This window comes from Nelumbo lutea, chromosome 1, assembly GCF_056320005.1.
Source record: "Nelumbo lutea isolate HS-2025 chromosome 1, American lotus-T2T, whole genome shotgun sequence".
NCBI lineage: Eukaryota > Viridiplantae > Streptophyta > Magnoliopsida > Proteales > Nelumbonaceae > Nelumbo > Nelumbo lutea.
The window spans coordinates 97,199,913-97,226,845 of NC_142684.1; the positions used below are offsets into that span (position 1 = coordinate 97,199,913).

The following is a 26,933-nucleotide window of genomic DNA, read 5'->3' on the forward strand; positions in this document are numbered from 1 at the left end:
TTAGTATGGAAGTTTATGCATCTTTGTCTTTTTGTTATATTAGGTAGATGGAGGAAAAGAAAATGGAAAAAGTTAAAGAAAATCTCATTTTTATAGTTACATCAAGATTATCAATTAACACGAGACTAACAATCCAAAACAAGAAATATCACAAAGCAATAGCCTTTTGAATGGCATGAATTCTTTCTAGTGAGCATGATTACCTCGAGAAACTCTTTAAACTTCTAAAAGTAATGATGTATAGTCTCGTTTTACTTCTACCATTTCAATCTGCCAAAAAGGATCTTGATATAAGTGGTATCTCCAAAAAGGAAATTCAAGAATTGAAACCCAAAATTCTAACTTGATCTTGATCCTAAACCAAAACTTGGAATTGATGTATAAGCAGTAGAATTCTAATAAAAGAAAACTTAATTCAAATTTGAAAATCCTAGAAAGAATATTTTCGATTGACTTAATTCACGTAGACCAAGCAATAGGACAATGCATTCAATTAACACTAAGATTTACTAAAAAGTGATAAACCCTAGAAATTTCTAGATTCTTTATTAGGAATGACAACAGGGTGGGGTTCATATTCCTCATCCGTGACCCTAATTCTGAAATAAATCTCTGTTCCCGACCCTAATCCCTATTAGGGGTAAAAATTGTCCTCCATCCTTGATCGCTAATGGGATGGATTCTCCGTGGGGATCAGAATCCCCAAAACTTTTAGTTAATAGTATTTTTTAAAAATAAACTTATTGGAAATAAATAAAAATTTAACATATAAACAATATTTTAAATATATTTTGATGTATATATATATGCATATATATACATAATATCATAGTATGTATAATCGGGGTCAGGGTGGGGCAGGGACCTCATTCCCCATCCATCCCCAACCCCAACCCCAGTCGGGGATCCCTATTAATCCCCATCTCCATCCCCACCCCACTAAAGCAATCCCCATCCCCAACCCCTTTGGGTCGAGAAAGTCAAGTACCATCGGGGAAGGAGAAAATTGCCATCCCTATCCTTAATATCATAAAAACATAATAAAAAGGAGCCTCTAAAAAGTACATTCAACATTATATATATATAAAGAAGAAAGTAACGCCACCAAGAAGTTATACCATTACCTCCCCATTTTCTTTCGTTGTGTATGAAACAAAATTGAAAGCCAACTATATTCATTCTTTAATTGTGTCAATTAATGTGAAACATTTTATCAAATTATAATTACATGTATGCCCTCCAAAGACCTCAAGATATAGGGCTAAAGCTATCTAGTGAAAATTCCATAAGCCAAGGTCCCCCATTTGCACTTTTAAGTTTCGGCATTTAAGCATTAAATAAAATAATAACTAACAACTAACAATTATAAACATTTTACAATTTATGTTAAGAAAAAACAGTTTAGTAGAATGGAAACAACTTAGTTTATTTGATCTATAACAACAACAACAATAACAACAACAACAAACTTGGGACAATACATTTAGAACAAAAAGAAAAAACTCACTTGATTTATTCAAAAGAAACTAAAAGCTTGATTAGTCCTTTTTGCATTGAACTCTCCTACAACATTAAGAAAAATTAATCAGTTGGATTGTTTCATAAGATGATAGGGGCATCATATACCGATGTGGGAGGGGCCTATCCTAAAATGGAAGGCTCTCTCACGGTACCTTGGCATTCATGAATATGATGGGTAAGTACTTACTGGACAGAAATGTTTAACCTAAAATGACAATGAACCTTGTCTGACAGAGGCCAAAGGGAAAACCCATGAGATGAGTGGATGTGATCCTTCATAGAATGTGGTAGGGTTATGCAGCTGAAACAATTGGCTCTATGCACTGTATGTGGTTTCCCAAATTTCTAGAGACATAGTTCGCAGTCTCCGTCACTGAGATAGGAGGGAAATCTCAGAGATGAATAAATGGAAATGGAACATAGATTAAAAGCCATATCTATGTAGATAATCTGAATCAAATCAGGTTGTAGACTAATATTTGCTTTGCCTTTTATCAGAAATGGCAAACGGACAATTTGCCAAACTATTGGACGGCAATAAGCTTAAGGGCCAAATTACGTTGACTGGTATCGTAACCTTATGTTGTTTCTGACGTCCGAGAAATTGGACAAAGTTGCTAAGAACCCTGCTCCAAATCATCCGGGTGATAGGGTTTTTGAGGCCTGTAGGAGGGAATATCAAGAATGAGAAGAGAAAAACTCTCTTGCCTGGTGCTACATCATATCCTCCTTAGACAATCAGATACAACAATAGTTCGATCATATCGAAGTGTCCAAGGATATCTTGGATAGTCTAAGGACCATGTATGAAGAGCAGAATTGTTCCACTCGTTAGAAGGTCCTAAAGCAGTTTATGACCATACAAATGTTCAAGAACCAACTAGTTCATGACCATTGTCTTAAGATGATGGGATACATCAATGAACTGGAGGCTCTTGGATCTGAGTTAAATCAAGTCACCAAAGTTGATGTCATCATAAACTCTTTGTTTTCTTCTTTCAACCAGTTCATAATGAATTACAATATGAACAAGATAAATGTTAGCTTTTATAAACTCAGCAATATATTGCAGAGGGCCGAAGAACTGATAAAGAATGATGAACCCATAACCATGCTTGTTGAATGTGGCAAATCGGGCAAGAAGAAGAGAAAGGCAAAGAAGAAACCTTAGAAGAAAACTAACAAGCCTAAAAAGCAGCAAAAGGACAAGGCATCAGATGCCTGTCACTTCTGCAAGCAGATCAACCACTGGAAGAGGAACTATCCCTAGTACCTGGAGACCAAGAAACAAGGTAATTTTGAATCATTTGTCATAGAAACCAATATGTTGGTCACTTTTGCTTCCTGATGTATTGACTCTGGGGCTTCTACTCATGCATGTAATACATTGTAGGGGTTCAGGGCAAGTAGAAAACTGAGTGATGAAGAAGTGATTCTTTACTTAGGGAGTTCTGCAAGTGTTGCAGCTACAGCCATAGGAACTGTAGAATTGTATTTCAAAGAATGAATAATTACATTAAAAGATTGTCTTTATGTACCCAATTTGAGAAGAAATTTGATTTCTATTTCAAAATTGTATGCAGATGGTTATTTTGTTCTTTTTAGTAATTTGATTACTATCAAAAGGAATAATAAATTCCTCACATATGGAGAACTTGAGAATAGTCTCTATGTTCTCCATCCTTCTCTGAAAACAAATATAACCAAAACTACGTCTGATAATAACCCCAAGAAAAAAACCCATGATACAGTTAATCCCACGTGCCTGTGGAATTACCAACTTGGTCACATTAACATAGATCGTATCACAAGGTTGGTAAATGATGGTCCTTTGGATTTTCTAGCTATAAAAGATCTTGCAACCTGTGAACCTTGCCTTTAGGGTAAGATGACGAAACAACCATTTAACGGTAAGCCTGAAAGATCAACATGTACGATTGACCCTATACATACTAATGTATGTGGTCCCATGAATGTTAGGACATGTAACTGGCACGTTTATTTCATAACATTTATTAATGATAATTCTCGGTATGGTTACGTGTACCTAATGAGACACAAGTCTGAATCCTTTGAAAAGATCAAATAATTCAAGCAAGAGGTCGATGAATAGTTGGGGAAACACACTAAAGCCCTTCGATCACTTCTCACACACTAACGAATTCATGCACTACTTAAAGGAAAATGGGATAGTATCACAACTAGCTATTCCTAATACACCACATTTAAACGGTGTGTCAGAAAGGAGGAACCTAACTTTATTGGGTATGGTCCAATCACTTCTCACACACTAAGAATTACCTACATCCTTTTGGGGTTACACATTAGAGACTACGATATACGTGTTGAACTAGGTTCCAAAGACTCCCTATGAGCTTTGGACTGGTAAGAAACCAAGTGTAAGATATGAAAGGATGAGAGGTCCATCATATGGATGGCCGAACCTTGCAGGAAGGTTGGGCAAAATTTTTAAAAATTTATCTCTCCCATGTGGGAATCACATTCCCTATTTTAGAAAATTGCATTTTCAATGATCGACCTTGAAACCAAACCGGACCAGATCTAAAACCAAAAGGTAGGAGAGGGATATACCTGATATGGAGCAGTAAATCCCAATGAAGGTATTCATGCCCAAGGAGAAAAACCAAAGATTGCTCCCACTGAAGATGACACAATGTGAGGTGGAGCAGAATCAGTAGGATGGCTCTTCAGCAAGAACCAAATTCTTCAGCAAGAATGTGATGGAGGGCTAGTGAGCACGACTTTATATTACCTTTTCTACCAAAATGCAATATCAAGAACTTTTCTTGATCACTCATACAGGTGGAGATCGAACTGACAGGGGCGGCAAGAGCAGGAAAGAGTAGAAGACAGGAGTGGACGGACTACAAATTCTTCTATCTTTGTAATCTACAAATTGAGAATTGTGTCCTAGAGGTTCGCCCTACTCCTCTATTTATAGCCTTTAAAGAGAGCATCTTCTAATCCCATTAGGAGTTTCCTAATCCAAATCTTGTATTTGGATGTGGACCCTCTTTAAGGGATAAGGATAATCTCTTATCTTATCTGCAGATAAAAATCAGCCTTCCTAATCAAATTAGGAGTTTCCTGATCCAAAACTTTATTTAGATCTGGATTCTCTAAGTGGATAGGGATAATCCCTTATCCTATCTGCTGATCTAAATCCCAGAACCGCCCATTTTTAATTAATCTCATTAAAAGCTAGTTCGAATTGTGCTTTAGGCCCATTAAGTCTATGTGCTCACTTAAACTCCAAACTGCTGCCCAACTGGCTATCATTGTATGGCATGGGACTCAAACATTGATCTACACATCAGCCACATGGGTTCAGCATATCATCTTTTACAAGACCTGACCGAATTCACTGTAGAAAATAGTGAACCCCTGAGTCCATCACCATGGGCTCTTAATGGGCCCAACATTTACACTAAATGGTCGTTGGGTCAAGCCATCTTATAAAAACCCAAGAACTGTGGGCAGATGCAAGATTAGCCCAACAGGTATTACCCTCAATGGTCTTACACTTAACCCCCTCAGCCCTTAATGATCAAACACTACTCGACAAGAGAGAACCTCTCCCTCAGCTGCAAGGTACAGTGCTGCACTCTCTACTCACATGGATCCCGGGAATTATAACATTTTGCAACCATTTTGAAACCATAATATATATATATATATATATATATATATATATATATTTTGAAAAACAAATTTCAACGGTTGAAATCAAATGTGGGCAGTTTAGGTTTCCATCAGAGAGAGTGCATCCCTGATCATTCACTTTGTCCGACAAAGGGGTTGATCCTGTCACTATGATCACCCACTCAGATGAATTCTCAGACTGTCCCAACATACCCAGGTTTTGATCCCCTCTAAGGATCTCACTGATTGGCATATCAAAGACAGCCCAATCCGACACCTAGTGTAGTATCATAGTCGAGTCTAGGGGTCAGGTGTAACATTCTAGTTTTGCCCATTTATCTCCAATGTCCAGGGCAATACTAGAATTCTGGTTCGGTTCAAGGTTTCAAGAAAACCTACACTACATGTACCTCAGGTCTCACCCTGGCAGTTGAGACAAGCCACTCCAACCAACTTGGCGGCATATTAGTGTCAGCCTTAGCAAGATAAATCTCTCTAGACGAGTCTCATATGTGTCCAGTTTAAGGGTATTACACAGAAACACACCATAATAACATGAATCAAATACGTACTTTATTCATTTACATTAAATGTCATAATATACATAATTCTGATTGGAGCTAAGGGCATACGCTGTCTAACAAGACACTTAGAGATTTGGGGTTGTCCGACACATGTTAAAAGAACAAGTGCCGATAAATTGGAATCTAAGACCAGTTGTTACCTATTTGTAGGTTACCCAAAAATATTTGTAGGTTATTTATTCTATGACCCAAGAGAGCAGAAGGTGTTCTGTAGTCGAATTACCCATTTCTTAGAGGAAGATTACATCCTGAACAATCATCGTCAGGAAGTTGTTCTTGATGAAGAGAGCTCAGGGGTAGTGGGAGATGTCCCACAAGCTCCGGTTAATAACCAACCTAGGAGATCTACTCGAGCATCCAGGCCTCCAATTCATTACGGCTATGACCAAGAAAGTTACTTGGTAGAAGCCATGATTAGTGAGGAAGATCCCGTAACTTATACGGAAGCTCTGTTGGATATAAATTCCTTGAAGTTGGTAGATGCCATGAGAGTTGAGATGGACTCAATAGAGACCAATGGAGTCTGGATTCTAGTAGATCTACCCGTTGGGGTAAAAAAAATTGGTTGCAAATGGATCTATAAGAGGAAGAAGGGCCCCGATGGTAAGGTTGAGACTTACAAGGCTCATCTTGTGGTTAAAGGGTACACTCAGAAAGAGGGAATCAATTATGAGGAAACCTTTTTGCCTGTGGCCATGCTTAAATCCATTAGGATCCTGCTAGCTGTAGCAGTATACCATGACTATGAGATTTGGCAAATGGATGTCAAAACCATGTTTTTGAATGGAGATCTTAATAAAGATATCTATATGCAGCAACCACAAGGTTTTATAGCTGCAGGTCAGGAACACATGGTATGTAAACTTAATCAATCCATATATGGACTTAAGTAAGCTTCTAGGAGTTGGAACATCCGGTTTGACTCTACTGTCAAATAGTTTGACTTTGAGCAAAATCCAGATGAGTCATGTGTTTACAGGAAGACTAGTTGGGATAAGGTTATGTTCTTGGTTCTGTATGTAGACGACATTCTAATCATTGTGAATGATGTAGGAATGTTGACTGCGGTGAAGGTATGGCTTTCACAGCAAATCTCCATGAAAGATCTTGGAGAAGCCTCTTATATCATGGGACTTTGACTCTATAGAGATAGATCGAAAAGGAAAATAGGATTATCTCAGTCTACTTACATTGACAAGATAGTCAAGAGATACAGTATGGAAAACTTTACGAAAAGAAAATGTTCCTTTCAGGCATGAAGTCACTCTCTCCAAGGGTATGTCTCCCAAGACACCTGAGGAGATTGAGGGCATAAAGGAAGTTCCCTATGCCTCTGCCATAGGGAGCATCATGTATGCCATGCTGTGCACTCAGCTAGACATTGCTCAGGCCGTGAGCATGGTGAGTAGATACCAATCTAACACAGGACAAGAGCATTGGATAGTTGTGTAACACATACTAAAATGCCTTTGAATGACAAAAGAAGTTTTGTCTAGTATTCGATGGTAGTACACTACAGATCGTTGGGTATACTGATACCGACCATCGGTCAGAGTTAGATGGTAGAAAGTCTACATTTGGTTACACCTTTATAATGGGGTCCTATAGTAAGAAAAATAGTCCACAACCTAAGCCGAACACGTTGTCGTAAGTGAGGCTGCCTAATGAATAAAGATGTTCATTCTAGAATTTGGAATTCAACACATCACCTATTCCATTGTTGTGTGACAACACTGGATCTATGAGAGATTGATGTTAAAAGGTAGCATCAGCGGAGAATGTGGCAAACCCATTGATTGAGCCATTGACAAAGAAAGTGTTTGAGAAACACATGGAAAGTATGGAACTCCAGCTTGTACCTTATTAGAATTAAGTGCAAGTGGGAGCTGTTAGACAATGTATGCCCTTAGCTCCAATCAGCATGACGTACATTATGACATTTATTGTAAATTAATAAAGTATATATTTGATTCGTGTTATTTTGGTGTGTTTCTGTGTAATACCATTAAACTGGACACATATGAGACTCGTATTAGTTTAAAATCTTCACAGTCGTTGGATGGATCTGGGGAGATTTATCCTGCCAAGGTAACACTGATGTACCACCAAGTTGGTTGGGGTGGTTTGTCTCAGCTACCAGGGTGAGACTTGAGGTACATGCAGTGTGGGTTTTCTTGAAATCCTGAACTTGACCAAAATCACAGTATTGCCCTAGACCTTGGAGATAGATGGGTAAAACTAGAATGTTACACTTGACCCTAGACTTGATTATGATACTGCACTAGGTGTCGGATTGGGCTGTCTTTGATGTGCCAATCAATGAGATCCTTAGAGGGGGTCAAAACCTGGGTATGTTGGGACAATCTGAGAATTCATCTGAGTGGGTGATCATAGTGACATGATCAGCCCCTTTGTCGGACAAAGTGAATGATCGGGGATGCACTCTCTCTGATGGAAACCTAAACTGCCGGCAGTTGATTTCAACCGTTGAAATTTGTTTTGCAAAATATATATATATATATATATATATATATATATATATTATGATTTCAAAATGTTTGCAAAAGGTTTTAATTCTCGGGATCAATGCGAGTAGAGAGTGCAACACTATACCTTGCAGTCGAGGGAGAGGTCCTCTCTTGTCAGGCAGCGTTTGATCATTATGGGCTGAGAGGTTAAGTGTAAGACCATTGAGGGTTATACCTAATGGGCTAATCTTGCATCTGCCCACAATCCTTGGGCCTTCATAAGATGGTTGAACCCAAGGACCATTTAGTGTAAATGTTGGGCCCATTAAGAGCCCATAGTGATGGACTCAGGGGTTCACTATATTCAGTAGTGAATTCGGCCAGGCCTTGTAACAGAGGATAGACTGAACCCAAGTGGCTGATGTGTAGATCAATGTTAGGGTCACACACCATACAAAGAGAGCCAAGCTAGCCAGCATTAAAGGAAAGTAAGACTGAAAGCTTAATGGGCCTAAAGTCCATTTCAAACTGGGTTAATTGGATTAATTAAATAGGGGCGGATATAGGTTTGGATCAACAGATAAGGATAAGAGGATAACTCTTATCCACTTAAAGAGTTTAGATCCAAATAAAGATTTGGATCATGGAACTCGTAATTTGATTAGGAATAAGCTGATCTTTAATTGCAGATAAGATAAGGGATTATCCTTATCATTTAAAGAGATCAAATCCAAATAAAGATTTGTATCAGGAGACTCCTAATCAGATTAGGAGGTTGTTTCTTTAAGGTTATAAATAGAGAGCATGGCGGATCTGAAAAAGACAAAAAAAAAAAAACACACGAAGAAGACAACCCAGTTTGATTGTTTCTGCTTCTAGTTCTTTTTCTCCCTACTCTTGCTGCCCTACCTTATTCGATCTTCAATTCTTAGAACTGATCAAGATTTGATCTTGATATTGTTTCTTGTTAGAAGAAACAATTTTGAAGCTGTGCTTACTACCTCATTCGATTCTTGCTGAAGAATCACAAGTTCTTGGTGAAGAACTGCCTATTGATCCTATCTCATCCTTTTGCATGGATTCCACATCAGGTATATCCCTCCATAATTTTGGTTTCAGATTTGGTCTGGTTTGGTTACAAGAACAAACATTGAAAATGCAGTTTTCTAAATTGGGAATAGGATTCCCGGATGGGGGTAAAGAAATTTTTGAAATTTCGCCCAACCTTCCTTTAAGGTTCGGCCATCCATATGATGGATCTTCTATCCCATCAATTTCATATTCAAGTTTAACTTTCAAAGTTATATATTGTTATTTTTTATGTAAATGAATAACTTGGGCCTCTAATGCTGGCCTAGGTAAGCATGTCTGCACCTACCTGACCATGTTTCCCTACCTTTCACCTTTCTTTTTCTTTCAAAGCAAACAAAGCCTAAAGGTGACAAATCTTGGCTTCGCATGCCTACCTACACCTAATGTATCCCTTGGTTGGCTTGAAATTCTCATCTTCTCTACTTCTCCTTGGGAGGTGTTCTTAAAGCTTATAATGCTCTTGATATGCATGCTTCAAGTTTGAGGATTTTAGTAGCGAAGCCAAAAGTTCTTCACTGATTGTATTGATCTCTTCTCAGATAGTATTTGTACCAACATGTTAGTAGCGCCCAAAGTAGAAGTGCAGGAAGGTCCAAGGTTGAAGATGATGGTAAGGTGGTGGGTTGGGTCACAAGTGGAGGTAGGAGAAAAGGTAACATAAGACACATGTAGAAGAATTAAAATAAGGAAGCTGAATACCATAGGCATCTTTTGTCCAATAACATATTACTTTAACTATATTCATGTAAAACATAAACTAATGAAGGTCAATAGGATGAATAGGTCATAAACACAAAGAATTGCAGAGAAATACTAATTTGTCAATAAAAATTCCATTTCTTTCCTCTTAAAATAAATAAATTAAACTTCGAAAGAAGGTAAGTAAGAATATGAAGTAAACAAAGTTCTCTGGAACACAGTTTAAGGACATCAACATTCATCTTGAGAGTAGATATTCTCAATTTTATGGAGTAAAAAAAGGAAAAGTCATGATCACTCCACCTCTTGGTAATTATAAGCGATGAAGAAAGAAGCGTTTGTTAGTGATATTCTGAAATGAGAAGAATATAATTTAATGAGGAAATTATCCTTTCAAGATGATAAAATTTAAAACTGAATAATTGGGAGATGAATGCAAAATATTATTAAAGATCCATAATGATGAAGTGCGATCCGGCCGGTCTTAGCTGTCAACGACCTTGCTTCTGAACTGGGTAGCAGGGAACTTGAAATGGAGGAGATGAGGAAGCTCCGGGGGGGAACTCGGTGTAGCGGCTTCGAAGCTCAAGTTAGAATCCTTCAAAAGCAAGATAACACCAGATAGCGCAAAGTTTGCATACCTTGTTAGTTGGGGGAAGGGGGCTCTTATAATCACTTCGCGCACTCGCTCCGAGGCCCTTGTCAGGTCGGGTATGATTACCCTTGCGCTTGTCAATTCGGCCATCGTCCTTTTTGATGGGACAGAACCGTCACTGCCTAACCGTCTCTCTAACTGGAGATGGCGGTGTCAGTGGCGGTGGCAGGTAGCCGTTTAGAGTGCGGCCGCCAAGCGTCAGATCCCAAGTCAGTCAGGTGCGGCGCCCTCGGGCACGGACTTCATCAGTGTCAAGCATGGTATGACTTGTTTGCTTTTGGTGCCCAGAAGGTGATGCGGAGTGGAGAGCGAGGCGAAGTCTTGAGTTCGGAGGTATCTATAGGGCAGGTCAGTTCAGTGAGGTGTATCCCGAACTGTTACAAGGTTGGCCAGTTTGGCGAGGTATATTCCCGAGTTGTTACAAGGTCGGCCAGTTCGGCGAGGTATATCCCGAGCTGTTACAAGGTTGGCCAGTTCGGACTACTCTGGTTTTGGGCCAAGGGTGAGTTCGGGCCCCTCGTAGGGAGTTCGGTCCGCTGGTGTCCCCTTGTTCACGCCTTAGGCTTGGCCCTTTTGTCGAGCTGTTGTTTCTGCCACGTGTCGCATAACTGTGAGGTCGGGCCAAATCTTCCTTCATCAATTGCCCCCCATTCCTCGCGCCAAGGGTCTTGCCCTGGTGCGGAGAGTTTCGCGAGGTAGTAGGTGGATTTGTCCCGTCCTTTGAATCTTGACTGTGCGAGTTGCTTTTGCCAGGGTTCTTCGGTTTCTGAGAAGGCTGGAAACGTGCCTACTCATAAATGCTGATGGTTGTGACAACGTGCGTTTTAAATTTCAAAAATTCACGCCGCTGGGACGTGACAGCGGGTCATTCAAAAAGGCGTGCCACTGTTGTACGTGCGCGGGCGACTGTCAGGGAGACGTGCGACGCAGTCAGTTTCGGAAAGATGCGTGTCAGTGCAACGTCGGTTTCAAAAAGGCGTGCGCTGACATTTCGCTCTTTTCAGAAAGACGTGCGCCAATCACGTCTCGACCTTATGGGACGTGCGGTCAGCGAAAACGTGGGCCGTCGGATCGTCTTTGATCTGCACGGTCGATTCTTGGTTACTGTAGCTATAAATAGTGGGGGACCCCAGTCGATTTGTCACTTCTGCGGTTTGTCTACTGAGCTCGCGTCCAAGTTTTTTCCAGCTCGCGTCAAGGCTGGTTACATAGCCTTCAAGGTTCTTTGGCTTGTTCCCGTCTCTGGAGCCTTCAAAACTTTCTTCCGGTGAGTACCTTCCTGAATCCACCTTTTCCTCAATGTCTAGCTTTGATAGCTCAGATGACTCTTCAAGTAGGGCCGACGTAGGTTCTACCAACCGAGCCGTGTCCCCCGACTGCCTCAGTGATCCTGAGGTGGAACTCAAGGACTATGAACCAATAGGCCGAGCCGCTTCGGGCAGTTTGGCGTCTACCTCCCGCTGAGGTCAGATGCTAGATAGGTTTGGTCCCTCGACCATGACGCCTGAGGGGCTTCAATCCATACTTATGTCTTACAACCTTCCTGGGGGGTATACATATTTTATTCCTTCAGGTAGCTTTCCTTGGGAACACAGTCCTGATGAGATCATGAATTTTCGAGAGCAGCTCGCTGTGGGGTTGCGACTTCCTTTCCACCCCCTTCTCATCGAAGTCATAAACCACTTCGGTGTCACCATTAGCCAACTTCATCCGAACTCTATTCGGAACCTGGTGGGGACAGTTTCCCTTTTTTGCGAGCAGAATTTCCCCTTGGACTTAGAGATATTCTCCTCCATCTTGATGCTCAAGAGACAAGCGGGTTCTCTTCCTGGGGGAAGACAGGCGTATTACCTTTCTCATCGCCATGGTTATAAGCTTCTGCATGATCTTCCTAATAAGGTCCCGGCGTGGAAGCGGGACTACTTCGGTGTGCGAAGTGCACAAGGATGGCCCTTTCAGACCGGGTGGGGTGAGGCCACTCCTGATTCAGGTGTTACTCTCGATAAAGAGACGGTGAAGGGCCTCTGGCAATGGGCACGGCAAGGTTTAAAGTGCCATCACTACTTAACGGAGGCCAAGCTTATTGCGGCCGGCCTGAGTTCGGGTAGGTTTCTAGCTATGCGGTTTCTTGCTTGCTTTGTTCTTTCATTTTTTCTGATGTCGAACTCGTTTCTGCAGGTGTGATGGACACGGAGAGAACTCGTGGGGGGCGTCTGTTCCAAGGTATGAAGAGGAGGAAGCGGGTCGCCAAGCGAACTCGTACCGAGCTGCCCCTGGATGAGGAGCCCCAAGTTCCAGACCACACGCCGGAGGATCTGCCCAGGGAGCCCGAGGTGACTCCACCGATGCATGAAACTGCCGGGGCGCCTTACGCTGAGACCACTCATACGGGCGCTCCTGCATACTCAAGTGCTCCTGCTCACTCTGGGTCCGCTCATACGCGAGTTGGGCCCTCGGGTTTGGGAGCTCAGGGGGAGTTCAGGAGCGTGTTGACGCCGAACTACGCTCTTCAGAAGAGTAGGGAGGCTACTTTCCCTGAGGAGATCGCGGCGTGGACCGATCTTCCTTTGAATCAGGTCGCCTGTCGTGCCGTAACACATGCTATGGTGGTAAGTTAGATTCCGTCTGCCTTTTTCATTTTCTGTCGCTTTTGTTGTTATTGCTCACTTGTTTCTTTTGGTAGGTGAATTCTTCAATTCATGCCTTAGCGGCCCAAGTGGAGAGGAGCTCGCGACAGGCACGAGCTACTGAGGCTACCACTCATGCTGCTGAAGAAGCTTTCCATGCTGCAGAGGCGAATACCCGAGCTGTTGAGGTGACCGCTTATGCTGCCGAAGAGGCTGCTCGCGTCGCGATGGCCAGGTAGGCAAGGTCTCAGCGTGACGCTGAGGCCATGGGGATAGTTGTCAAGCATATGGCGGACTTGAAGTTGGATTTGCAGCATCAAGTCGAATTTCTTCAGGAGTACATCAGGGAGAGAACACAGATTTTTTCCCAAGGCATTGAAGACGCCAAGAAGAAGGCCATTGAAGACTACATTGCCTCTCCGCATTTTGACGATCTGATGGTGGATTCTTACAGGAGGGGGTTCAAACTAAGCAGGTGGATGATCCGGAATACGTACCCCGACCTCGATGTTAGTGCCATATCCACTTCGCGTATAACTCAGGAGATGGCCAATGCTGTCGATGGCGAGCCAGATTCTGAAGGAGAGGTAGGGCCTTCGGGTGTTGTTGAAGTGCCTTCTGATGGCGAAGAAGTAGCTCCGGGCATGTAACAACCTTTTTTTTTTTGTAAGTCCCTTCTGATGGCCAATGTACTCCTGTTTCTTGAACGGAATAGATAATCTTTTTGCCCAAGTGTTCCTTTTCCCCGAACTGATTCTTTGTCCAACTGAATATGCCACTTGTCCGGGTTATTATACTTCCGCGACCTGTTTTGCCGCAAAGGCTTTTTGCAGCGAACTTATTTTTTGCCGAGCTGATAATATGCTCGACTTCTTTGCTTGTTTACGCCGAGGTTCCTCTTGCCTCTGCATCGTGGCACATAGGACCTGATTTCTTCCACTTCGCTTGGTGGTTTATAGGTAGTATCGCCTTAAGTTCACGATGTTCCACGCTCGAGGTACTTGTTTGCCTTCCAAGGTTTCGAGTTCGTATGCCCCCCCTGAGCGCTCTTTTTACTTTATAGGGCCCTTCCCAGTTTGGTCCAAGTTTGCCCATGCCGGGTTCGGGCACCATAATCTTACGAAGGACCAGGTCGCCGACTCGGAAGATTCGTTGCTTTACTCTGGTATTGTAGTAGCGAGCTACCTACTGCTGGTATCCGCTGTTCGGATGTGTGTGAGGTCCCTTAACTCGTCCAGTAGGTCAAGGTTGGTACGTAACTCGTCTCCATTCGTCCGATCATCGTATGTTTCTAGTCGCACTGTTGGTACTTCGATTTCCGCCGGGATCACTGCTTCAGTGTCGTAGGTGAGGTTGAAGGGGGTTTCTCCCGTGACGGTTTTTTCTGTAGTTTGGTGAGCCCGTAAGACACTTGGTAGCTCTTCGCCCACAATCCCTTAGCTCGATCCAGACATGCTTTCAGTCCGCGCAGGATGGCTCTGTTCATTACTTCCGTCTGACCGTTTGCCTGCGGGTGTGCGACTGATGTGAAGTTTTGCCGAATCCCCATGTTCTGGCACCACTCTTGGAACTTGATATCCTCGAACTACTTGTCATTGTCAGAGATTAGTACCCGAGGTAACCCAAAGTGACATACTATGTTCTTCCAAAAGAAGTTCTGTATGTTTCGGGCTGTAACAGTTGCCAGAGGTTCGACTTCTATCCACTTCGTAAAGTAATCTACTACAACAACTAGGAATTTTCTTTCACCTGTTGCTGGTGGGAATAGCCCCAGGAGGTCGATGCCCCATTGTGCAAAGGGCCACGGGTTGGCGAGGTATTTGAGGTCGGAGGCATGTTGATGGTGGATATTGGCGTGCTTCTGAAACTTGTCGCATTTTCTGACGAGCTCGATAGCTTCTGCCTTCATCATTGGCCAGTAGTATCATTGTCGAAGTGCTTTTTGGGCGAGTGCTCTGCCCCCCAAGTGTCCGCCGCACAGGCCTTCATGAGTGTCGCGGAGTACGAACTCGGCTTCGGCAGGTCGCAGGCAACGCAAGTAGGGGAGCGTGTACGACCGTCGGTATAACCGTTCGTCTTTTATGACGTATTTGGCTGCCTGGCGCTGCACCCTCTTGGCCGCATTGCGTTCTGCAAGGAGGGTTCCGTCTATCAAGAATCTCGCAAGTGGGTCGATCCAGCTCGGCTCTGCTTCCAAGACGGGAGCGACCTCCTCTGTCCCCCCGAGAATACTAGGCCGAGGTAAGTCTTCTATGTACACAGTTCTCATGTTGTTGTGACTTGTGCTGGCTAACCGGGACAGAGCGTCGGTCTCAGTGTTCTCTGACCTCGGGATTTGCCTGATGAAGTGTGACTGGAAGTTGAGCAGGGCTTCTTTTACTTTTGTCAAATATGCGATCATGGAGAGCTCGCATGCTTCATACTCGCCCGTAACTTGATTGACCACGAGCTGGGAATCGCTGCAGATGACCAAGTGTTTTGCCTTTACCTTTCGTGCTAGGTCCAGCCCAGCTATCAGTGCTTCGTACTCTGCATCGTTGTTGGATGCCGCGAACTCAAAGCGTAGTGCGTATTCTAATTTTGTGCTGCCCGGGCCGCATAAGACTATTCCAGCTCCGCTGCCTTGCCGGTTCGAGGAACCATCCACGTAAAGGATCCAGGGCTCCTCATCCCAGTTCGCATTTCGCCTGACCAGGAGAGATGCCACACTGGTTGCTACTTCACGGGGTTCAGACTCTATTGGCTCGAGAGCTCTGGGTTCGCCCGAACTGGGGACCTCGGGCTCGACCTGTGGAGCTTCGTGGCTGAAAGTGCACTCGACGATAAAATCTGCCAAAGCTTGGGCCTTAATAGCAGTTCTTGGCTTGTACTGGAGGTCGTACTCGCTGAGTTCGATGGCCCATTTCGTCAGTCGACCGAAAACCTCGGGTTTGAGTAAAACTTGTCTCAGAGGTTTGTAAGTCAGGACGATGACGGTGTGAGCCTAGAAGTATGGGCGGAGTTTCCGAGCTGCTGTCACTAGTGTGTATGCTAGCTTTTCTATCTGCGGATACCTTGTCTCTGCTCCCTGCAAAATTTTACTAACATAATAGATGGGTCGCTGGACCCGATCTGTTTCTTTTATTAGTACCGAACTGACCACCTCGTCGCTTGCCGAGAGGTACAGTTCTAGGACCTCGCCCTCCTCGGGCCGGGCTAAGGTTGGCACACTAGCGAGGTAACCTTTTAGCTCATCAAACGCGAGCTGGCAGTCTTGGGTCCACTCGAACCCTTTGCCTTTAATTGTTTTGAAGAAAGGTAGGCAGCGGTCTGCCGATTTGGACATGAAGCGACTTAGAGCGGCTATGCGGCCGTTTAGCTTCTGAACTTCTTTTACTTTCCGAGGTGGTCTCATATCTAGAATGGCTTTTATCTTGTCCGGGTTGGCCTCAATACCGCGCCGATTGACAATGTACCCTAGGAATTTGCCCGAGGTGACGCCGAAGACACATTTGTTGGTGTTCAATTTCATGCTAAACTGACGCAGGATTTTGAAGACAGAATCTAAGTCTTGTATTATTTCTTGTGAAAACTGAGTCTTGACGACCATGTCATCTACATAGCACTCTATCTTCGTGCCAATCAGGGGCCAAAACAGCCTATTTACAAGTCTTCGGAAAGTCGCCCCAGCATTTTTTAGTCCGAAGGGCATGACCTTGTAGCAATATAGGCCGAACTTGGTTATGAAGCTGGTTTTTTCCTCATCAGATGGGTCCATCCGGATTTGGTCGTAGCCTGAGTAAGCGTCTAGGAAGCTTAGCAACTCATTTTCCGATGTCGCGTCCACTAGGCGTTCAATTCTGGGGAGGGAGAAGCAATCTTTCGGACAAGCTCGGTTCAGGTCGGTGTAGTCGACGCACATGCGCTACTTGCCGTTTGCCTTTTTTACCAACACCAGGTTGGCCACCCAGCTCGGGTAATGGACTTCCCTTATGAAGTTTGCTACGATGAGCTTCTCGACCTCCACGTCGACCGCCCTCCAGCGTTCTGGGGCTAAGTTGCGTTTCTTCTGTCTAACGGGTCTGACTACAGGGTCAGTATTAAGTTTGTGAGTTATCAGGTCGGGGCTAATGCCGGGCATGTGGGCCGCGGACCAAGCGAAAATATCTAAATTTTGAAGTAAAAAACTCACCAGTTCGGTTCGTAGGGGTTCCTCGACGGATGCTCCGATCTGAAGTGTGCGAGTTGGGTCCGTAGCCGAAGTTGGGATTGTGACCGTTTCCTTCGTGGGCGAAGCTCGTTCCTTACCTTGCTTCGCAGGCCGCTCCAGTTCGAGGTCGTCGACCGCCTTGATTTTTCCCTTCAAGGCGGCAACATAACACTTGCGGGACTTGAGCTGGTCGCCCCACGCTACCCCCACACCGAAGTCCGTAGGGAACTTCATGGCCAAATAGTAGGTGGAGACCACCGCCCGTAGGATATGCGTGATCGGCCGCCCTATTATGGCATTGTATGGGGAGGGGGTCGCGACCACCAGGAAATAATGGTTGAGTCTGACCACATAAGGCCATGTGCCGACTTCCACGGATACTATTATTTTTCCGAGGGGCTTGACTTCCTCTCCACTGAAACCCACCAGGGGAGTGTTCGCGGGCTTCAGCTCGCTCCTCTGTAGCTGTAGCTGGTCAAATGCTGATTTAAAGAGGATGCCCGCTGAGCTGCCCGAATCTACGAGTACGCGTCTGACCTCGAACTCGTTGATCCTTAGCTTAATGACAAGCGCGTCATCATGGGGGTAGCGGACCCCTCGCGCGTCGTCCTCCGTGAAGAAGATTGGTTCTTCGGTCTTTGGTCTCTTTGGGGGGTTCCGTTCCTTGAGGGCCGCTTCGCGAACTGAAGTCTGGGCCGCTGCCGAGCTACACCTTGCTACCACTGAACCTCCCGCAATTACATGGATGGTTCCCCGAACTGGTCTCTCTTCCAGAGGCTGTCGCTGCAACGGTTCGGCAGGTTTGCTGCTAGACTCAGGGGCATCCTTTTCGTGCTCCCCTTGTCGACTTGCCTTATTGTTATTATTGTTGTGCTGTACAAAGTTTCTCAAATATCCATGACGGATGAGCCCCTCTATCTCGTCCCGGAGGTTATTACACTGCTCGGTACTATGACCATGGTCTCTATGGAAACTACAATACAAATTCTTATTTCTCTCGTTCGGATTTCCCTTTAGGCGAGGTGGCCACTTCACGTACGGGGCGTCTTTGATCGTCATTAAGATCTCGGTCCGCCTTGTGTTTAACGGCGTGTAATCCATCCAAACTGCTAGGGGAGCTCGGAACGACTGGTTCGGCTTCGGCTCCCGGGCCGGGTTTTTTCTGTCGACCGGGTTGGAGAGCTTGCCTTCCCTCTTTCTTTTTGTCGTTCCCGCCTTCGGTTTGTTGGTTGATTTCTTCCTCTGTCCTCATGAACTTGTCCGCGAGCTTGAGGAATTCGGCCACGGTTCTGGGCTGGTTAGACACCATGTGCCATTTGAATTCTTTGTGCGTTACCCCTCTTTTGGCCGCCGCGAGCTGCACTGCGGGGTCCAACCGCGGTATCTGCAAGCATGCTTCCTTGAATCGCTTGATGTAGCCCCGGATGGATTCTCCTTCCCTTTGGACTACTCCGAAGATGCTTTCCTCTGTTCTGGGGCACTGTTGGCTGGTGACAAAGTGTGCGGTGAAGACCTGCACGAACTGGGCCCAGCACTTTATCGACCCGGGGGCCAGGTTCCTGTACCAAGTGCGGGCTACTCCCCTGAGGGTGGTGGTGAAGGCCACGCACATGCACGATTCGCTGGCCCTGGCGAGGTGCATTTGGGACTGGAAAGCGTCAACATGGTCGTTGGGGTCGAAGGACCCGTCGTACTTGTCCAGAGGTGGGAGCTTGAAATTTCTGGGTAAGGGGACCGCCAGGAGTTCTGATGCGAGGGGGGAAGGAACCGAGAGAATCAGGGCAGCTCCTACCTCGTCCGAGCTCGTCTCTTTGCCTCTGAGCTCTAACAAGGCACGGGTGGCGGTTCGGCGACTTCGCCGGCGCCTTCGTTGTTGAGTGGGCCTTGTACTGGCGCTGCTGGCCTCCGTGTTACCGAGCTTGATGGGCTCGGAATGCTGGTAGTCTGCCGCTAGGGTGTCGAATCGGTTTTCCGTGAGCGGGAACTCGGGCTTGGAGCGCCGGGGTGCCGATCTCGCGGGCGAGGTTCCCGACCCGCCTGCGAGTTGCGAGGTGGGGATGATATTTTTCTCTCTTCGGCCTGGGGACGAGGCCTGGCTGTTAGGGGGGTTTTGGGGCCGGGAGGCCTTTCCCTAATGGGGGCATCCATCCTGCGAGGAGGCCTTGACCGGCCTCGGAGCGGGGTGGCGAGGTGGAAGTAGTGGTTGGTTCAGCGGCAGTTGGGGGAACTGCTATTGATAGTGATACTGGGAGATGTTGTGCAATACTTGGTGCTGGTGAAGCTAGTGCTGCTGGAACTGTTGCATTTGGGTTTGCATTGCCCGCATGCACTGCATCAGGTCGTCCAACCGGTTTTGGCTGGCTGCCATGGGGACGGCAATCGGTTCAGTAAAGGTTGTCTCAATAGGGGGAAGAAAGGGGATGCTTGCGGTAGGAAGGTTTACGAGCGCCACTGCTTGTGGCACGTTCAAGCTGGGGATCCCATCCACCGAAAGGGGGATGGTGAACTGTCCAACGCACCACGGGGACTTGAAGTTGTTCCCCGGTGGTGTTTGTCTCCGTGCCACGTCCGACGTTGCTGGAGGAGGCCATGAGTGTTGGGTTTTTTGAAGAAAAGGGGTTATTGAAGTTTGGAGGGAGGCTTTTTGAAGCTTTCCCACAGACGACGCCAATTGATGAAGCACGATCCGGTCGGTCTTAGCTGTCAACGACCTTGCTTCTGAACTGGGTAGCAGGGAACCTGAAATGGAGGAGATGAGAAAGCTCCGGGGGGGAACCCGGTGTAGCGGCTCCGAAGCTCAAGTTAGAATCCTTCAAAAGCAAGATAACACCAGATAGCGCAAAGTTTGCATACCTTGTTTGTTGGGGGCAGAGGGCTCTTATAATCACTTTGCGCACTCGCTCCGAGGCCCTTGCCAAGTCGGGTATGATTACCCTTGCGCTTGTCAATTCGGCCGTCGTCCTTTCTGCTGGGACAGAACTGTCACTGCCTAACCGTCTCTCTAACTGGAGATGGCGGTGTCAGTGGCGGTGGTAGGTGGCCGTTTAGAGTGCGGCCGCCAAGCGTCAGATCCCAAGTCAGTCAGGTGCGGCGCCCTCGGGCACGGACTTCCTCAGTGTCAAGCATGGTACGACTTGTTTGGTTTTGGTGCCCGGAAGGTGATGCGGAGTGGTGAGCGAGGCGAAGTCTTGAGTTCAGAGGTATCTATAGGGTAGGTCAGTTTGGCGAGGTGTATCCCGAACTGTTACAAGGTTGGCCAGTTCGGTGAGCTATATCCCGAGCTGTTACAAGGTCGGCCAGTTCGGCGAGGTATATCCCGAGCTGTTACAAGGTTGGCCAGTTCGGATTACTCTGGTTTTGGGCCAAGGGTGAGTTCGGGCCCCCCGTAGGGAGTTCGGTCCGCTGGTGTCCCCTTGTTCACGCCTTAGGCTTGGCCCTTTTGCCGAGCTGTTATTTCTGCCACGTGTCGCATAACTGTGAGGTCGGGCCAAAATTTCCTTCATCACATAAGAATAAGACGAAAAAGAAAAGTGGAAAGATAATATATGTAAAATACAAAACGCCATTAAAAAATGGTCATCATTATCTAAGTACTCTCATCTTTTATAGATCATGCCTTGGTCATCATTATCTAAGTACTCTCTCACTATTTGAAAGGTCAAGGGTCACCTATGAACTAAAAAATGTTTGAATCATTGTACATGGACTTATCTAATTGGGGTTATTCTTTTTAGCTGGAGAAGAATATGCAAGAAAAGGATTAAAGAAATTGGAAGAAATAAAGAGAATATTACTTTTCCTTGGGCGGGGTTCAGTGTCTATTGTTGCTCAAGTTTTGGATGCAGGGAGTTGAAGTTTCAGGACTGTGGGTTAATAAGACGGATATAGAAGGTGCAAGGTGGACTGAGGGGATTGTTGAGCAGTAGTGGTTACAGACAGACTTGGCCATGTTTTATATACTGTTTATAGAATATGTTAGAGTTCATTGGGCAACAGGGTATTAATTTTTCTTTCCTTTTGTTGTGAGTGCTCCTATCCTCATTTTACATTAAACAGGGGCATTATTGTAAACACAACTAATTATACTTACAAATACCCAACAATTATATGGGTTTTTCTCTTTTATTGCATTTCAGGTTCTGTTTTCTCCCCTCTTCACTACAATTCTTTGTTCTACTTATTTCATGGTACCAAAGCAAGATCAAGGTAGATCCATCAATATTATTGCCTTCTTTCTCTTGAACTTCCCATCAAAATTTCTTTTATTGGTCTCTCTCTCTTCTTTGACTGCTAAGAACTCCACTTCTCAGTTTTGTTATGGTGATTAATGATAGCAGTGATTAGAACCATTGTTTGTGAGCTGTTGCTGCTATGAGTGTCACCCTTGATTTGGCTAGACCAAGAGGGTGTGTGGTGATTCATGGTTTGTGAAGAGTTAAATAAAGATATTATGATTGATGCTGCTATGTGATGATTGTTTGATGCCTTCTTTACATGGAAGTTGCTGCTGTAATCTACTTAAATTTTTAGGTGAGTTCTTGAACTTAAATAATGGAAATACATAATGGTAAAGTATTTTAAAATAATGGAAACTTTCAGGTGATTGTTTGGGTCTACCCTTCTTTCTCTTCATAGCTTTATCCATTTCTCCAAATACAGGTCTCTCTCTCTATATCTCTCTCTTTCTGAGCTGAGCTGATAGTTATAATGGTGCCACTTTTGGTTCAGGATGTGCAGATGGAACTATGCAGAACTAAATAGCTTGGAATTGGACTTAATTTCTTGGTTATTTCAACATGGAGTAATTTTTGGACAATCCAGACTGTTCATCAAATAGGAAACCCTTTGGATTGATCATGTGTTATCCTGCTATCATCAGATAGGAAACCCCTAAGACGATGGAGGCTCAGGGGCATTGAAGAAAGCCTGAGGCGTATGTAAGTCTCATGCAATTCATGCTTTTAAAATTTTTTCTAGGTTGAAAGAAGGTTTGATTGGGGCTGGTCCAACTAATAAAAACAAGAGAGTTTATAAGAATAAGGGTAAAAAGATCAAGGTTTCAAAGAAGGGGAGTGCTGAAGGGCAGGGATTTAAATCTCAAGCTTCAGTTTGGGATAAAGCTTCAGCTGTTGACTTCACCCGAAGAAAGAGAGAATGAAGAAGACCATAGTTAGGGAAGGAGAAGAGGCTTGGAATGAGGATGGAGGTGGGCATGAAGAGATTTCAGAAGGAGATTATTTACGATGCTATCAAGAAGGGGGTTGTGGTTGTTTTTCTTGGTCTGTGTTGTCTTTGTTGATTTGTGTCATTTTGTTTTTGTTGATTGGGTATTATCTTGACACCTTGGAGATGATTGCAATCAGCTTGTTCCATCTTTTTCTTTAATAAATTTCTTTTACATTTACTATAAAAAAAAGACTACATCTGTTTTTTAACCAGCAACAGTGGACTGGAGATTTCATTGAATTAAAAATATAAAAATCCCTCATTCAAAGTAATAGGGAATGAGTGAAAAGCACAAACAGCACTTTGGTATCCCTAATGGCATAACAACCTAAAATCTTACAAGTTAGTCCCTGGACCAGGTGCCCCCCAAAATAAATGAATCCTTGTAATCCTTTCCCTTGCTATAGTCTACAGTATTAGCAATGTTTCTTGCTACTTCTCTGGTCTCTTTTAGAGGATATTTTGGGACTTTTCCATTGTTTTGGGGGTCCAAAAATTATGTTCTCGTAGACTTGTATCTTCTTTGGTAATGAACTTCTTTTGATCTTATATCCATAAAAAAGGAGAAAAAGAGAAGAAAATAAAAAGAAAAATAAGGTTAAGCCAGTTACATTATTCTATCATTTGCATTGATTAACAAGTTCAAGAAAAAAAGGAAAAAATCATTTGAACAGATTAATATTACAGATAGGGAACTACTCATTTTAGAGTGGATAAATAAGAAAGCTTGCTTTTTTACCTTATGGGATATGAAAGAAACTTAGATTGGCACCTGCCAAGAGGGTTAGCACTTGCTATTCATGCATTTTATGTGGCAATCAATGGTCAAGTGTTTGCTAGGTTTCCAAGGAGTGTATGATGTTCTCTTTTTCTGAAGATGGATCTGACCTTCCATTCCAAATCTTGCAGGCAACTGAGAAATATTGCATAAGAATGCCAAACAAATGGAATTTCTCTTTTGATTGCTTCTATGCTACCATCGTTACCCTTGGAATCTATGTCCCAGGCATGGGCTTTATTTCATCATTGACACTTTGACATGTTAACTTCTTAATTGTCTTACACTTACTGTTTTGTTGGTTTGTTAACTGATTTTTGTTATGACCTTAATGCAGGCAGCCCGTAAATGTACCAGCATATGCTTGGGTAGAGGAAACCCATTTTTTGGATTGATCATGTGCTATCCTGCTTTCTACATCACCCCTATTCCCATTTTAGACTAGAATTTTCTTAATAGCCTGCTATAGAACATGGCTTCCCATTTCAGGTATTTTACATCAATCTGTACATATTTTCAGCGTTTTTATGTTTTTCCTTGTCAGGGTAAGAAAAATTTGTCTAATAAAAAAGTAAATAAAATAATAAAACTTGCGGAGGCTTACTTCCTGATGTTGTTTGGACTTCAGTAGGAAACCTTAGTTTTATACCATTTGATTCACACATATACTAAGGTTACCACTCTGTTGAATTCAGTAGCATTACTTTCCTCTCGCTTTGATGAGTATTTTTTTCCCTCAGTTACTCTCAAAGCTGAGGCTGAGCTTCCACCCCCAAGAGAAATTTCAGAAATAGTTAAGCAATACTTTTCATTACTATAAAAGTTCATATAATTCAATACTTGATTGTAGGAAAGTTCATATAATTCAATCATCTTGTGACTGTACTTAAACAAATTACAGTGTGTCTTCCTCAAGCCAGTATTAAATATCACTGCATTTGAAGGACTCAGTCTGATAGTAGAGTCAATTATGCTCCCAAAAAAGCAGAAAAGGAACAGAAGAAGCCTACTCTCTAGACTGATAGGCCCGATTTTATAGGGCCAACTGTTTGGTGAAATGGTAAGATCTTGGATTGACAAGCATAAAGACATGGGGTCAAATGACTCAAATCTAAGAGCAGTCATCTTGTATAAAATATGTCAAAGGTTATGTTTTTATAACGACCTTATAAGGTTCCCTTTCAGGTTAAGTAGGGAGCTTCCCTATATAACCTACCCTATTTTTTAGCAACATGGAGCAATTTTTGGACAATCCAGAATGTACATCAGATAGGAAACCCTTTGGATTGATCATGTGTTATCTTGCTATCTACGTCACCCCTATTCCCATTTTAGATTAGAATTTTCTTAATAGCCTGCTATAGAATGCGGCAATATTTTTTTAAGCTGAATCTTTTTCATGAACCTAAGATGGAGAAAGGAATAGTAAAGTATTTTCATTTTTGCCACGTCATCCCTATTCAAATGAGTTCAATTGAACTTAAATGGAACTAATTATGCCAGAAAGTAGGCACCTTTACCTACTTTGATTAGATGAAACAAGATGCTCAAATTAAAACCTGGTTGTGGAACTCTGTGCAACTGAAGACTAATTACATTGTGTGCTCAGTAACAAAAAGACTCATAAAATCAAAGAAAGTAGGTGCCAATCACTGCTCATCTCATTGATCACATATTTATAGAACAAGAAGAAGAAGAAGAAAAAGAGAAAGAGAACAAAAATAGCAAATCCTTCCTACTGAATGTATTTATTCTTCATGGTCTTCAGACAGAAAATCTAATTTTCTCCAACGGAGCAGTTTTCTTCTTCGGGGTCTTCATCTTCATCGGTGACATTTGTTGGAACAACCTTATTCAACTTCTCTAGTTTAGAAATTTCATTTTAAAAAATTTGACTTTCAGTTACAAGACTTTTACACTTCCAACGTAAATATTCCAAGTCCTCAAAGTTGACATCCTTTATTGTTATACTGAATTGATCCGCAATTTTTTTAATTGCTTTATAGGAGGCATCTTGTTCGGTCTCTTTCTTTGAACTTGCTAATTTTCCAAAAAACTTCCAACTCTCTCCACCAATATTAAGAGTAATTACGGCTCTAAATTTCCGCTCTACAAACTCAACTACAACTCTTGCGGGTGGCAAGCCCATTCTCAAACTCAATTCATTAAGGACATTTTTAAGGAAATTGAATATTCATTCATTGCTGCCATAGTTTCTGCAACAAATAAATAAAAAAAATAATCAAAGTTGATTTTTTTTTATATGACAATAGCTACAAAGAAATCAGTGCAACCTTGAAACGGGTGCAGTTAAAATCACTAACGCTTTAATCCCGATGGAGGTAGGAGTCTAGGTCTCTGCTACAATCTCTCTCTAACAATTTTGTGTTATGGGTTGGGATTGTTGTAAGACTACTACCTAAGCCAAGGTTGCAGTGAAGAGATATGCAACTATGTGGATCAAGTCAAGCATTCTAGAAGGCCTACGTTTGTGGCAAACAAGTAAACTAAATAAAGCATTCAAGAAGGCCTACGTACCACCAAAAATATGCAAACCAAAACCAGAGAAACATTTAACCAAAACACATAATTAAAAAAAAAAATATGCAACCACAAAACGTCCTCATAAGTAGAAAATCCATCCACCAAGAGCTCTCACCTCAGAAGGCACAAACTCAGAAGAGACAAAGGTAGCTTAGATGCGTAGACAAAGACACCTTAGATGCAAGGAATGGTTTCTCTTGCGAAATCTTCCATGATAGAATGGAATGGTTTCTCTTGCGAAATCTTCCATGATAGAATGGAATGGTTTCTCTCTTGCGAAATCTTCGGCTCTGCAAGAACGCAGAAACCCTACTTCCGTTACAACAAAATGATTAAAAAAAATCATTATTTGATTTTAATGAAGCACAAGAATCCTAAGAATGCAAGAACCTGCCCCAAATTTGGCATCCAAGCAAACCAAAATGAAATCAAAATCTTCATTGCTCTTTTTCTACATATTGCAGCAAAATCTTCTCTCCGACGATTGTAAGAATGGAGTGGCTACAAAATCTGCTCTTCAATGCATTCTCCTCGACGGTTCTCTCTTTCAAGGCTGATCATTGCTCTTTTTCGACATATTGCAGCAAAATCTTCTCTTCAACGGTTGTAACAATGGAATGGCTGCAAAATCTTCAATGCATTCTCTTCAACGGTTCTCTCTCTCAATGCTGCAAAATCTTCCACTTCCGTTACAACAAAATGATTAAAGGAGCGCAACAATGCAAGAACTGCTCCAAAATTTTGGGTTTGCAATAACGCAAGAAAGCTCTCTGCCTCTCTATATCAACCTGTCTTACAACAAAATGATTGAAGGAGCACAACAATGCAAGAACTGCTCCAAAATTTTGGGTTTGCAATAACGCAGGAAAGCTCTCTGCCTCTCTGTA

The 26,933-nt window shown here is 43.4% G+C and overlaps 1 long non-coding RNA gene across 1 annotated transcript; it reads right to left on the reverse strand.

Moving 5' to 3' along the window:
• On the reverse strand, positions 1-26,933 carry LOC148876304 (uncharacterized). The gene is made up of 3 exons (XR_016105432.1): positions 26,437-26,933; positions 26,162-26,336; positions 1-270 (listed from the first exon to the last, which is right to left on the reverse strand). It is a non-coding gene; the product is annotated as an uncharacterized LOC148876304 (long non-coding RNA).